The following is a 15,911-nucleotide window of genomic DNA, read 5'->3' on the forward strand; positions in this document are numbered from 1 at the left end:
TCAAGGCATGCATTTATAGGAATATATCTGATGGCCTTGCCAAAATTCTACACTTTGAAATGCTCCTGGGTTTTGCTTGTATGAAAAAGGTCCTTTAAAATAATAAATAGTCTTAGCATACAGTCACCTGAGATTAGAACATTCATATCTCTGACCCGAAAAACATTTATTAATATTCTACCAAAGACTGAGGACCAACTCAGCAAGTATCAAATGTGCAAAAGAACAGAATCATAATCTTTATATTTGTATTACAATTTATAGTCTAGTGAGAATTTTATCCTAATCATCTTATTTGGACAAGCTGACACACAAGAGTTGTTTACAGCTCTGCTACTCACAGTGGCCTCAGTTTATCTCCTTTAAAATCTCTTTCCACCCTCAGGGGAAAATACAGATCACTTTAAATGGCACACATTCATCGAACAAGAAGAAGGAGATGCAATGGAGAATAATTGTGCTTATCGTCTACTATATATTCAGTACTAGAGATGCAAAAGTGAACAGATAAGGAATTTGGTTTTTTGTCTAAAAACAACAGGGAGTCAGTGAATGCCTTTTAAACAAGGTCAGTGGTTTATCATAATTACTTTCTGCAAGGATCTTTCTGGATGCAGCAGGAAGAACACCTCCCTTTCCCAGTCCTCACATCCAGGAGATCTGAAGTTGTCAGTAATAGCTCCTGTGTGTCTCCTCCCTTTTCCATTCTCACTGCTCCTGCAGGAGCTGCGGCCTTTCACCTATTCTCCCAAGGAAGATGGCTGGCCAACCATCGTCCCTGCTTCTCGTCACATCGGCCTGCGTCCCTCCTCTAGCTGCAGCAAGACGGGTGCTTCCAAACTGCAGTCTGCACCAATTGCTTCTCTATTTCCAATGGACCTCATAATTTCTAGAGGGACGTCCAGATTTCTTCACAAACCAGGATGTTTCCTGGCCTGAGACTGCTGGTCTTTGTCCACAGTAAGCTGCCTCCGGTTCCTGAACGTTTGCATTTTACACCCGGGCACTTTGGCTTGGAGTTCTTTTCTCCCCACATTCCTCTGCCCTCCTGCTGAGCTCTACTCATCCTTCCAAAATTCTTAACAGAAACATTACCCCTCTAAGAAGGTCTAGAGAAAAACTACTTTTTCTTCACTGGACTTTGGAGAGCATATTTCTATTACTCTCATAATTAGAAGCTTAGAAGAGGCTGAGCAGACTGGTGGTGCTGGTGGTGGTGGTGGTTGATCTGCCCAAAGCCACACCTTTCCTTTTCAATGAGTCTTTTCTCCATCCCAAGGTATTTCTCAGAACCCAAGCATCACTGTTGGCAAAAGCAAAAACAAAACAAATCCAAAAATCCCTTGAAGATGCTCCCAGGCAAACTCACAAAGATACAAAAAAAGACCCTGAAAGTTTCAGGAAGATTGAGAACAACCTTTCCAGACCTGGCACGTTTGGTTCTCAAGTAAATTGAATGGAAGAGATCCTTGTCTATCCAAAGGCTAGAGGAGGAGGAAATAGTGACTAGGATGTAATCAGTTCTCAATCAATCACACGGAATGATCAGAGTCCCCAGTTTTCATTGTAATCATGTACTTTTGTCTGCATAAAAGTACCATGATCCTTTTTATTAAAAAAAAAAATACTGCTGAAAACAGATCCAGCTGAGTGGTCATATAGTCAGAATTGGAAATAAATCTTACAGCATTTCCAAAAAGGACATGAATCCTATTTTTAAATACATGCCAAACAGCATATTCTTGTTTTACGAATTTATTCTCTACAGCCAGTATTCCATTTTATGGAATAGTTTACAGCTGCAAGTAAAACATCATTGTTTATTAATTTGGGAGTGGTCTGACCTCTAAAGACTTTTGAATTATTTTTCTGTCACAATATACTTAATAACTTTCAGAGTTTTCTCTTGTTAAGACAAATGCTAATGATAAAACATTCAACTGTAGACAATTAAATTGAATATATTGTTATAAAGGGAAGGAGAATAATTTTCTTGTGTAACTCAAACTTATTTTGAAAGTATTTTCACACAAATTTATGAAAATCTCTTAAATATTTGCAGAATGTTTTAAAGAACAGTATGGCCTCCTGAAAGAACCTAATTTGAAAAACAATCATTCTGTATTTAAAAGTCTTACTTTAAACTCACACCTAGTAAAACATGGATAAAAGTATCATTAAGTATCAAAAGTATCATTAAGAATGCATTTATTAACCAAATCCTACAGTTCTGACTAAACTTGGTTGTGTTTGAGACAGGGATGATTCCTATGTTTCGGTGGGGTCTCGGCTATTCTTTTTATCTGCCCAGGAAGTTTTCCAACTCCTCTTCCTAAATAACAGACCTTGCTCCCCTGGTTCCACTCAGTTCGGGACTTGAGCTCCCTAACCCAGAGATGATACATCACTGAAGCAGGGACCGTCTCCCTTTTTTTCTAGTTGTCTAAGAGGGAAAAAAACAAAAACTAATCGTTCCTACTGGCATTTCTAAGATCAAGCTGTTGGCAGCTATCTTCCAAACTGTAAGGAAAGACCCTATCTACAAAATGAAGCCAAGCAGAGACTGAGAAAGAGGGAAGATGAAAGAGAGAGCAAAAAAAACCTCTTCGTGAGGCTGAGTCTCTGATTTAAGACGTCCTCAAGGCTTCGGCTCCCAGAAGGAAATAGCAGTGGAGCTGCACCCCTCCTCCCACTTTCATGCGGGCGGTGGGGCAGTGGCACCTCCAGAGGAGGAATGAGAAAGGTGAGCTGGGCAAATTCCTTGTCAACACTGACCTTCTGGCAAACATACCAATAATATTCACGGGGAGGAGAATCTTCCTCTGTGTAACGTCTTTAGAAGGATCTTCCTGGTCTATGTAGCATCACTTATAATAAACAAATCTGGAATCTATAGATTTACCGGGCATAGCTTCTCAGAAAATCTTACGTAAGCTGTGTAACTATTTGGGTACAAAACAGAGATGTTTCATAACCGAACAGCATCCTTTTGTGTGAGTAATGTAGCCCCGTACATGACTTATAGAATTCGTGTGCTAATCTGAACCAGAATGCATCCAGAGGTGGTAAGAAAAGATGTGTGGACCTGCATTTCATTACTTTATCTGTGCATCACAATTACTTGTATCTTTGAAATTATTGGCAAAGTTTGATAGAGTGAGGTTTCGGATTCATGTGAGTTTAAAGTGATAATGTGCCCTCTCATATTATCTCAGATTCCTACACCTTTTTCTTTCATCTTCTGTGTTCTGTCAGCCAGTAAGTTATCCTTCTGTTTATCTGAGGTTGGGTCTCTGTCGTTTGCAACCTGCTGAGTCCTGGCTAGTACGACCACTGAAATACTTGATAGATCCGATTTGTTGGGAATTCCTGGTACACCTGGTACTGGAACTTTTAGGTCCCTACATTTTTTTTTTTCAATTTGTTTCAGGGGCAGTGGTTAAGCCAGAACTGAAAAACAAAGGTGCTCCTTTAAATCCGAATACCAAGATTTACTCTCTCATTATTTGCCGATATTTCTTGATGGGGCCTTTTTACCTTCAAATGGGTTACCCTTAATGTTCATTTTCACGGATTTTTGCACTAGGGCCTCATCAGAAATTTAGTGTTTTAAAAATTAATTTTCTCTGTTAATCATTTTATACTTCAAATAGTTGACCCACATCTATGGATTTAGCACTCGAATGTCAAGCTCTATATGTACATCCATATAACTAAATAATCTGTACTATGTTTTACCCTCTATTAATATTGAAGGAATTATACTAAAAGTAGAATTTGTTTTTATCTCTATATTTATAATTTTGGGCGAAAAACTGGAAGGTAAAAACCCTACTTTTTTTTCAATTTTTAAAATTTATATACAGTAAAAATCATTCTTTATGTACAGTTCTATGGTTTTAACAAAAACATATTTACCACCACAGTCAGGATACAGAACAGCTCCGTCATCCTGAAAATTTCTTTTGTGCTGCCCTTTTGTAGTCAACCCTCTACCCATCCTCAACCCCTGGCAACCACTGATGTGTTCTCTGTCCGTATGGTTTTTCCTTTTCTAGAATGTCATATAAATGAAATCATACATTATGTATCCTTTTAGAACTGGCTTCTTTCACTTAGCAAACTGCATTTGAGATTCATCCACATTATTGAGTCTATCAGTAGCGTGTTTTTTTCCTATTGCTGAGTAATGTTCCCTTATGTGAATGCATCACAGTTGGTGTATCCATTCATGGGTGGAAGGACATTGGATAGTCTCCAACTTTTAGACATTATGAATCAATGCTACAAACATTCATGTAAAGGATTTTATGTAAATATATGTTTTTATTCTCCTGGATAAAAAGTAGATTACTGGGTCACATGGTAGGTGTGTTTAACTTTATAAGAAACTGAAAAACTGTTTTCCAAAGTGGCTGTACAGTTTTGCAATCCCACCAGCAATGTATGAGAGTTTCAGTTGCTCTGTGTCCTAACTAGCACTTGGTATTTTGGAGATTTTTTATTTTAGCCATTTTAATAGGTAGGGAGCGATAGCTCATGTTTTAATTTGCATTCTCTAAATGATTAATGATATTGAGCACCTTTGTATGTATTTATTGCTATCCATATTTCTTCTTTGGTGAAGTATCTGTTCAGATCTTTTGCTCGTTTTTTATTGGGTGGTTTGTTTTCTTATTGTTGAGTTTTGAGAGTTCTTTGTACCTTCTAGATATAAGAATCTTGTAAGATATGTGATTTACAAATATTTTCTCCCAGTCTGTAACTTGTCTTTCATTCTCTTTTGCAGAGCAAAAGTTTTTAATTTTGATGAAGTCTAATTTATCTTTTTTTTCTTTTATGAGTTGTGCATTTGATGTTGTGCAACCCTGCTTTTTGTCAAGCTATCTAATTGTTCTACTTTAGTGCTATCTGAGAGAATTTATTTTGAAGGCAGAGAGCAGTATGCTTGAGATGTTCTTAGCTCCAAAAAGAGCAAGAAAACTTATTGACTATTTGACATGTATTTGAAATCTCTGAGCTCATCTTCTGTGAGTTTTTTCCTAACCCCAGAAGACTTTGAGATGCACTTTTATTTCTGTTTGCTCATGGCCCTCTGAATATACCACTAAGCACACTTACCAGTTTTGCTCTTATCATCTGTTTAGTTTTCAACTCCCTCAAACCCCTTGAAGGAAGGGATGGTGTGTTGACTTCCATGTCAACCCAGTGTCCAACACGTAACAGGTGCTCAGCTAAACTTTACGTAATGAATGGATCTCACCCAGTGGGAACCCTTCAGACAAGCTGAGAGCACTTCTGTATGAACATGACGGAAACAGATACAAGAGAAAAATCTGTGAGTTAATCCCTTGTGATGTGTGAGAAGGGACAAATGAAGAAGAGTAGTTTAATGCTCTGAAAGATAGTCGGTAGTGAATGAAAACAAATCAAATTGCCCTGTTCACTTATTCAATAAATATTTAGTTAAGCATTTACTATGTGTTGAGCTTAGGTCATTTCTTGTTTAGATCATTTCTCAATATGCGATCACTTGACTTTAGAAAATAGAAAATCAAAAAGATTTGATAAAAGTAAATTTAGAGAGAGAATACAAGAAAATGTTAGCTTCATTTTATTATTCTGAAAATGGTTTGTCCTACAATATAATAAGTTGGAAAACAAAATGTTAAGAATTTTTAAATTATACACTGAATGTCTTTTAGTCTTTATCCTCTCTTATATTATGTATTAAAATTTTAATTGGAAAAAAGGGAGAAAATGAAAATGCAAAATCAGTAAAATATGTATCTAACATGTAAAATTAAATTTATTGTTGAATGCTTCAAAACAACACATATGTTCAAAGTAAATTTTTGATGAAAAATAAATGAAGATATTAAAGACTGAGTTGCAGTTGTGAATTCACTAATATTTTGAGATGAATAATTTTTGATATATAAAAATGTTAGCATGGTGTTTGCACAGCAAACAAAAGCTGCAACTCAGATAAAAGGAAATGACATGAAAGAGTAAAATAAAAATTGTTAAAAGACTTTGTCTTTGGGACAAAACTTAATCCAGCTCTTGCTATCAGCCACTGATCAGAACAAGATCCGTTCATGCTAACGTTTTGAAATCTGGATATTAATGAAACAAAGCTCATACTGGGACTCACTGAGGAGGGTAGACCATCTTCTATTGATCAGGAAATTTTGGATCAGCCAGACACCTCTCTGGTTCTCTTACTTGTGAAGCAGATTCTGGGAGAGGGGAAGTGGGAAGTCAGTCACTGGGGCTGAGACAGAGGAAAGAGCAGGTCACCTCTTACTAGAGGGGTCAGTGTATGAAGCCAAAGGAGACATCAAAATGCATATCTCGGCAGGAAGCCAAGGCCGACTACAACTGCAATTCCTCACCAGTTCCTCCATCCAAAGCTATGGACAGTGGGATGCTATAACAGTTACTAGAAACGTCAGTTTTAGGAGTTGTAACAAGAAATGCCAATTATTTCTACCTTTGTATTTCTACCAAAACCCTTTCTATCTTGAAGAGGATTATAGTGGAAGTACAAGAAGCAGTTCTTAGAATCAAAGGCAAACCTGAAGAAGTGGACTTGCAAAGGGCAGAACATGGGGCCGCTCTGAGAATCTAGGTAGCAGGAACTGATTACTACTAAAATCGGCATCAGTCAGATCCAACAGTTCTTTGGTACAGTCTTCCCCCGGTATCCAGGGGGATTGGTTCCAGGACCCTCCCTCACCCCTCACACAGTTGCTCAAGCCCCTTATATAAAATGGTGTAGTATTCGCGTATAACCTACGCACATCCTCCCATATACTTCAAATCCTCTTTAGATTACTTATAATACCTCATACACTGTAAATCCTATGTAAATAGTTGTTATACTGTACTGTTTAAAGAATGGTGACAAGGAAAAAAGACTGCACGTGTTCAGTACAGATGCAACTGTCGTAGGCCTTTGCACCTGCGGTTGGTTAAATGCAGAACCGTGGGCACAGAGGGCAGACTGTGTCTGCATCACTCCTCTCAAGAATCAAGGTCCTAAAAGAGGGAGCCTAACTGGTTTGATGTGGGTCTTGTGCCTTCCCCTCTTTGCTATAGGGAGACTCGATCGGCAATTCCATCAAGTGTCCTCAAATGGAGGAGATGTAAACACCCTAAAGGGGGTTGGGGTTTTGTTGGCAGAGAAAGTTAAGGACTGCTGAAGGTATGAGCCATCAGCGTGTTTATTTTGTATACATCAAGTTAATTCCTATTTTGAGCCCCAGGCCACCAGGCAGGTGGGAAAGTGGATCTGTCATTTCTTGGGGTTTCTCCACACACAGGCATTTGCTACTTTCCCAGAGACTTCTACATGTCCAAGGCATAGGGAAGAGGCCCTCTGGATTTCGATCTGCTGTCCACACAGATTACTTGGAGAATCCCATAATCTTTACCCACGTGTCTGTTTACTGCCAGCCCTTTATCACTTCCAACCCGATCTTTGCACGTGGAAATCTTTAATGAGGTTCTATGAGTCCAGCTTCCCAGCGTACTGTGCAGTCAATCCTCCTCGAGTCACATCACATGTTTGGGACTTTGTCAGGGAACAGTGTTCAGGTCTCTTCTGCTGGTAAAACCCTCAGGTTGTAAACCCTGTCGCAATCCAATAGAACCTTTCAAAAAATTGCAGGAAATCTTTCTCCCCTGTGTTTCTTATAAACCGTTCTACCCTCAAAAATTCACTTAACCTTTCTACCAGCTTTTCAAACCCTCTAATTATCCCATGGGCTTAGATTTTGCACGAAGGAGGTCAGGACACTTTGCAGGTTTCTAGTGTTTTCCATCCTAACCCCATCCCACCAGTCACTGAAGCCAGTAGAGCTGAGTCAAGGGTCAGCTTGAATGGGGCAAGGGAGGGAGAAAGACAGAGAAGGAGGAAAAAGAAAGAAAAAGGAGAAAGCCACATAAATTAATATCTGGAAAGATTATTCATCACTCTAAGATCAAGGATCAGCACTACTGGCAGAGGGAAAGTGACCTGGAATTATTCCAGAGAGAGAGCTGGAAGGCCCCACGGGGGCTTTACATAATCCCAGCTCAGGCTTACAAGGGCAGGCTGGGTTCATTTAAAGGAGCAGAGGCTACATCAGGATTTCCCCAAGAGAATTAGTGTTTTTCCTGGCGGCTTGTGAAGGAATCTCTCTTCTCTTCATTTTTATGAGGGGTTTATGTGTGTGCGAATGTGCATGTGTGTGCATGTGTCTGGAAAGAGGACGTGTAGGGGTAAAGCAGTGGGAAAGTGTGTCTTAGTCCTATATCTATTTTCTTTTTCAATACTTGTGCTTATATAATAGAAGGTCATATTATTGTGCTCTTCTCATATGCCCAGCACTGTTCTAAATGCTTTATGTGTTTTAACTAACTCATTTAATCCTCACCAGCACCCTGCGAGGTTGGTACTACTATTATCCTCATTTTATAGAGCAGGGAACCGAGGCTCAGGGTCAAGGAAGTAGCAGGTTTGGGATCTGAAACCAAGTCTGACTCCGGAGTCCATGCTTACTGCTACCTTTCATGTGAATTGTGCTTCTCTAAGCCAAACAGTGTGCATGCCAGCTCTTAGATTAATTCTACTCGTACTGAATCTCTTATGTGTGTGAGTCTCTCCTTGATGCTCTGGTGTTGTATGAGGATAAGCAAGCATGAAGAGGATCCCGTCCTTACCCTGACGGGAGCTTGTAGTTACCATACCACAATAGGCAGTGTGGTAGCGGTCATTTTTGTCCAATGGACCTAAAAATGGTCTATGATTCTTTATTTATAATTATACTGTTACCAGCCGCAAACAAAGGGTCTTTTTACCTGTCACACAAGACAGGCCAAAATAAAAACTGGAACTCCAGACTTATGGCAAGGAAAGGAGTTTATTTTGGGTACTGTCAGCCAGGAGATGAGAGTAAGCTCTCAAATTCATCTCCTCGAAAGATGGGAGGCAGAGGTTTCTAAAGGTTGCGAGGAATGCAACTGCTTGTAGGGAGGGGAGCCTGTGGCCTTGCTGGCTGATGCCTTGTCACCAGTCTGTATTTGGCCTCATGAGGCTGCTTGCAAGAAGGGGGATGGCAAGATAAGGGAATCCGCAGGTGAGCATCCTTGGTTGTCTGCCTTGGGTGAGGAATGGTGGATTCTGGCACCAGGAAGGAGTTGGGGTCTGGGAAGCTTCAGCTTCTTGATATCCTCTGGGCATCAGTTTCCCTGTAATAAACTTCAGGCACCTTTCTGTAGAAAAGTTCCAGATCTGCTGACTATGACATTCCTAAGCAATCTAAGAAAACATTAGTTATTTTCTTATCAGGGAAAAAAGGAATAGTTTGTGCAAAGGTCTTAAATCTTTTGCCCAGGGGTGGTGGGGGGCGTGGTTAGACATGGAGTCTCTCATGTTAACTTGGTTTCAGTACTAAAATTTGACGTTATTCTGGAAAATACCTGGCATTCATTAAATTAAAATTCTATGTGGTCCAATCTAAAATATGGAAATGATATTAGCTACTAAGATTGAGTTATGTGTGAAAATAGTGTACATTCATTAAAACATAACATCTAAATAACTAAATACATATATATAAAGCTTCTAATCCTTTTTCATCAGCCAGACTATGCTAATGAAAATGAATTCTCCCCAGCATACTTTCAGCTATCTTTCAATATTTTGAATGTGTGTAATACCATATCTCTGATTTCATTCATCACAATGATGGCAATACATCAGAGCCCCCTATAGAAAGGCATTAGTGCCAGCTATGGGCACCTGTCAGGTTTTCCAGTTAATTTTCTGTAGGCATTTGCCACACTGTAAGTGTGACGTTCAGAGTGTACAATATGTGTGTTTCAAATGGCATGTCCAAATGTGAGCAATCAGGTTTTGTACAACCATGTGGTTATGGGAATCTGAATGACGATGCTTCATTGCTTTTTATGGCCTACACAGATGTAGCCATTCTTCCTCAGTGGCCATTCTAATTTATCTAAGAACAAATTTAGAATAAAAGAATCCTCCTTATCATGTAATGAGGAAGTTAAACAGTATTGGGAAATTGAGTGGCCATCTTGATTTATCCAGACTAGGGAATTCACCTGCCTGCCCCCTGCCAGCTGAATAATTCCCTCAGCGGGTACAGCCCAGGCATCTCGGCATCCCTCTGGAAGATGTCTATCAGACAGGTTCATCTCTCATTTCACCTACATCCAGCTCCATTGTACCACATTTGGTGACTTCAACAGTGAGACGCCCCACCGGGCAGGCTGCTGCTGTTTCTGTTGCCCTGTGGCAGGTGGAGGCAGAAGAGAGGTAGAGGTGATGGATTTGTCCAAAGATAGAATCTCTGGGAAAAAAATTTTTGCTTATAATCTAAGCTCCATGAAGATAGGGATACTGTCTTTCTCATCACCATACTGCAGGGCCCAGGACAGTGCCTGGCACACAGTGGTGCTATAGGACCCACAAATAATCATGAAGGGCCCGAAGGAAGGAACAAAATTTGAATCACCAGCTAAAATCCCAGGAGATGTGTCAGACTGTCAGGGCATCTGAAGCAAAGAGACTAAGATGAGGCAGAGTGGGCTAAGCCTGTAAAAGGACACGGGAGGACTGAGGCAGAGTAAACACCACAGGAAGGGAAGAAAACAAACCAAGTGAACCAAAAACTAAACAGATGTGTCAATTACTTGTTTATTCATTCAACAAATATTTATTGAACACTCACTATGTGCCAGGCACTATTCTAATTGCTAAGATAGAGTAGTGAATAAAACTGACAAAAATCCCTGCCCTCACAGCTTACATTACATAATGAGCAGGACAGACAATAAATAATAAGATGCAGGAATAAAATATATAGTTCATTAGACAATGATAAGTGCCAAGAAGAAAACTAAAAGCAGGGAAGTGTGACATAAAATGTCAAGGCAGGAGGAACTGACGTTTTTAGATAAGGTGGCCAAGGCAGGTGTTAAGGAGAGGTTGCATCCTGAGTAAAAACTGGAAGAATGTGAGAAGTGATCCCTGCAGCTACCCTGCAGAAGAGACTTCAGCCAGAGAAAACAGCAAGTGCAAAGGCCCTGAGGTAGGAACTTGCCTGGAGTGCCTGAGGAACAGCAAAGGGGCAAGTGTGGCTATTCCAGAGGGTGTAAAGAGGAAAGAAGTAGGGATGAGGTCAGAGAGATAAAAGGACACCATAGAATTAGGTCGGAAAGGTAATGAGGGCTTATGCACGCCAGAGTGTTGTAGGTGGTGGGAGGACTTTGGCTTCCGCTCTGCGTGAGATGGGAAGGAAGCTATTGTTGATCTTCTCTCATCCCTCTCACCTTAGAACCATCCCACACATTGTTCCCTCCACCTGGAATGTTCTCTCCTCTAGGCTCTGCCTGACCAACGTCTATTCAGCCTCAGGTCTCTGTGTCTTTCTCAGAGGGGCCTTTCCTGATGCTTCGCACCCCTGTCAACTCCAGGCACTCACTCTCCTACCAAAGCGCTAACTACACACTAGCATTATGTGCTTATTTGTATGATATCTGTCTCCCTCACTAGGCTGCATCCTCCAAGAAGCAGAGATTGTTCCATTTTATTCGCCATTGAACACTGTGCGTACTTAAGTAACAGCCTAAGAATATTAATGAGTTTTCCTCTCCTGCGTTTCTGTGTACACACCTGACTTTCTCTGTATCTGGCCCGAGGCAAGCAACTGCGTGCCAGAAGTGGGGAGAAGACGTTACAGTTATTACATTAGGAACAGAGGGAGAATTAAAGAATTAATTTCCATTTCCTAATATTCAAAAGAAGGTTTTTGCAGTAAGGCAAAGGGCTCGAAGGAAGTTAGTCTTTTCTAAATCCTTTAGCAAACCAAGAACTGAGCACTTAGGATTGAGATCCCTGCTGCCCAGGAGAGGAAGCAGTTAGGACGTTGTGGAAATCTTGACCAGAAAGGGAAGAAGCAGCCCAGTCCATGCTCCCATCTGGCTTGTAGGGATCTGGGGATGCGGAGTAAGGACAGAAGGAGGCAGGAGTGTCCACAAAGCCAGTGAGAACTGAGACAGGGCTAAGGCCACAGGAAAGATGTCTAGGCCTGGGCAAGCTGAGTAAGACAATGGGTGGGGATATGCTGCCCTTAGGCTGCAGGAGCACGCACCTGGAGTGTGCCCAGAGATGAACTGTGAGCTCTCAGGAGGCACGAGGCCGTGGAGCATCCTTGTCAGGACATTCTTTACGTGCTTTGTTATAATACAAAGCATTGTATATGTAGATGGATGGATGGATGATTAGATAGATATAGACCGAAAGATATAGCTATTGTGTATTATACATGGATGTATTATATAAAATATTATTTACGTGTATTATAAATGTTGTATTTATTGCTGTTGCATTTATTATTGATGAAGCACCATATGGATCCAAGCATGCCATCTCCTCTCCATCATCAAGCTATACCTGCCTCCAAATACACAGATGCCCTTTGGACAGGAGCTATGTGGAATATTAAGAAATGCGCATTTTTATTTTCGTTTTATTTTAGATTGAATACTATCTAAAAGGGCTGTTCAAATGATTGCATCATACAAAGTTTAGGCCTATGAGGAAAAGGAGCCACTTATAGACAAATTAAATAAGCTATATTTTCTTTCCACATCAGAGTGAAAAAAACCTGCAAGTTTGCTGCGTGAGGAGCCCATTTGAGCCCCAGAAGAACCTGTGGGGATCACATATTTGGGCAGCTGACAGGTAACAAACACCCAGAGGAGAATTTGAGAGTTGAACCATCTTGACAATGAGAAAAATTATGTTTGCAGGCAACCACAGACAATTAGCAGGTTAAAGAAATGAAGGAGTGGGTGGGGAGGGAAGTAAGGCCCTAGCTCTTTGAAGGGACTGAGCCGTATAAGGAAAGGTGAAGTCTTATTCCAGCAACTCAGGCCCAGGGAATATTTCAAAAATTACACTCTCGAGAAAGAGATCAGACTCCAGATCTATATTGAGGCCAGAAAATGTCTCCACAGCTGATAAATACAAAGCAAACGTTGCTCAAGAAATCCACAAAGATAGAGAGTGAAGGCATTCTGTTCTCAAGGACATTAACCGGGCTGTCACCCTTTTCCCTCTGGGTCACAGAACCAAGGCCAAAGAGAACATGGAGGTGAATGGGGTTTGGAGGTGGCAACCCTCCAAAAAGCATAGCCTGCTGTCCTTGAACACGGGAAACACTTCATTCCCAGCTAAGTAAGAGCCCCTGAGATTCACCTTTGCTCAAGGGAAGCCCTACCCACCCACCTGTCCTGGGTCCCTGAAGGGCCAGTATTGGGAAAGCATGGGTTTCCTTGGGTCTAAAATCTGTCCCTTCACACAGGAGGAGACCTGTCCCCAGTTTTACCCAGCCATCCTTGGAGGACCTGGGGACTGGGGCAAATCAGAAAGTAGATTCAAGGCAAAGATTTGGCTCTTGTCATTTGGGAAGAGGGAGAAATGATCCCTAAATAAGAGTAAATATCCCCTGAGACTGGGGACATTTATTACAGGGGGATTATAACTGGGTATACTATTTGTTAAAGATCTTTCAGTTTAGACATACTTATTGACCAACCTGTCTTTCTCTACCACTCACTATCCTCCATTATGGCTAAGAAATTAGGGAGCCCAAAGCCTTCTCTTCCTGGCTCAAGGGTACTCAGGGTCTTCCTGGGAGAATAGAAAGGAGAAATAAAAATTAGCTCCTTTCAGCATCTAGGGATTGTAGTAAAAGGAAGAGTTTGAGGGAGGAGAGGCAGGGATGAGATATGTGTGTCTAAATCTGTCTTCGTTAGACTTTACTCCAGATTGGGGGAAATGTGATAGATAAGTCTATGGGAACACTGAGGGTAGGGAGCTTTGCTTTTCTTTACATCTAGGATTCTTGAAAGAGAGTCCCTTCCATCTTTGCAGTGGTATAGGTGGGGGCGGGGGGAGATAGGGAGCAGGGGGGTCAAACAAAAGGAAATTCATCACATATTGTGATGTGGCAGAGGGAAGGCTAAATTTTAGCTGTCTCAGGGAGGACGAAACCCAGAAGTTTCCACATGCCTTTTGGAGTTGGGGGAGATGTAGATAAATGCTGAGTTAGAACCAAAAGTTCTGCCATTGGATCTACAAGGGCAAAAGGTTGAGATGGGACATCCAAATCTGGGACATATGGAGGGTCTCAGAGGAGGAGCAGAGTGAGGCTATGTCAGGAAGTACCTGAAGCCCAGACTAGGTGAACAGAGACATGACCTTGACCTACAGCAGCCACAGACCAGCAGCAGATACCAGCAGAACTATCAGTGATGGGACGAGTCCTGGCTTAGTGGATACCCCCTAGAGAGCAGCCCAGGCCAAGCACTTCACAGCTGAGACCAGTGAGAGACCAGAGGTCACTGCATGGACGTAAGGACCCATCTCCCCTCCACCACCATAAGTATGCAGAGAGATGGTAAGTTCTCAATGGAACCAAGAGGTCCACTTAGGAAGTGGGATGGGAACAGGTATAAGGTGTTTAAATGCTCGTGATGGAGTTGGGCTTCAAACTGGCTGAACACTTACATGAAATGAGAATGTGTAAAATTAGAAGGAACTGAAACGATTTTAACTGACAAGTTTAAGTTTTTCTCTGTCACATACTTCAGCTGGTGAAGGCTCACGAAAATTAGATCAGTTATACGAAATACAAGGAGATGTAATTTTTTTCTGCATAAAGAAATGCAGACCAGATTAACAGGATAAGGAAAGACAGTAAGTGTTCAATAAATATTTGTTAAATATATGAATGGATAAAGCCAACAGTGTTAGTTTTCTATACCTGCAGAACAAACTTAATGGCCTAAAACAACACTCATTTATTTTTTCACAGTTTCTATAGATCAGAGATCCAAGCATAGCTTAACTGGGTCCTCTGCTCAGAGTCTCACAGGGTTGCAATCCTGGTGTCTGCAGGGCTGTGCTCTCTCTCGTGTGGAGCTCAAGGAGTTCTTCCAGGCTTGTTCAGGTTGTTGGCAAAATTTAGTCTCCTGTTGGGGCTGGCCCCGTGGCTGAGTGGTTAAGTCTGTGCGCTCTGTTGCAGGCGGCCCAGTGTTTCGTTGGTTCGAATCCTGGGCGCGGACATGGCACTGCTCATCAGACCACGCTAAGGCAACGTCTCACATGCCACAACTAGAAGGACCCACAACGAAGAATATACAACTATGTACCGGGGGGCTTTGGGGAGAAAAAGGAAAAAATAAAATCTTTAAAAAAAAAAAAATTTAGTCTCCTGTTGTAGCGGTAGATGCTCTCAGCTCCTAGTGGTGCCTCAGGTCCTAGCCATATGACCATCTCAAAACATGGCAGCTCACTTCTTCAAAGCCAGCAGGAAACTCTTCCTTTTAGGCCTCATCTGATAAGGTCACGCTGACCCAGTATAATCTCTCTTTAGATTAACTCAAAGTCAACTGATTAGGGATCTTAATTACATCTCAAAATTTCCTCACCTTTGCCTTATAACATAACCTAATTCCCAGGTTTTGCCCTCACTTGAGGGAAGGAGGTTACACAAGGCATGTACACCAGGGGGCGGGAATCTTTGGGCCAATTCTGCCCACCATCCCTACTGAGTGAGTAATTAGGAGATCTTCCCTATGGTCACCCAGGTTTATGAAGTGTTTTCCACACCCCAGATGGTAATGCATAGCCTTTTAAGGAAAGGATAAAAATTCTCTGTCTTCTCTACATGTGACGACAAAGGGCCACTGCTTCTTGGGGTCTTATGCCAAGACAGTTATACATAGAAAACATTTCTTTTTTACTTGTTCTATTGAGAGTTGTTGGATATTTTAGTCCTCTAGTCAGTTTCTTTTCTTTCCAAAATGATCAACATGGGAGACCCACA

General features: G+C 41.3%; 1 long non-coding RNA gene across 1 annotated transcript; it reads left to right on the forward strand.

Annotated features, from left to right (window-relative positions):
* Window positions 1-2,371: 2,371 nt before the first annotated feature.
* Window positions 2,372-15,287, forward strand: LOC139081805 (uncharacterized). The gene is made up of 4 exons (XR_011537143.1): window positions 2,372-2,743; window positions 12,672-12,760; window positions 14,294-14,480; window positions 15,108-15,287. It is a non-coding gene; the product is annotated as an uncharacterized lncRNA (long non-coding RNA).
* The last annotated feature ends 624 nt before the right edge of the window (window positions 15,288-15,911 follow it).

The sequence above is a fragment of the Equus przewalskii genome, chromosome 2 (genome assembly GCF_037783145.1).
Source record: "Equus przewalskii isolate Varuska chromosome 2, EquPr2, whole genome shotgun sequence".
NCBI lineage: Eukaryota > Metazoa > Chordata > Mammalia > Perissodactyla > Equidae > Equus > Equus przewalskii.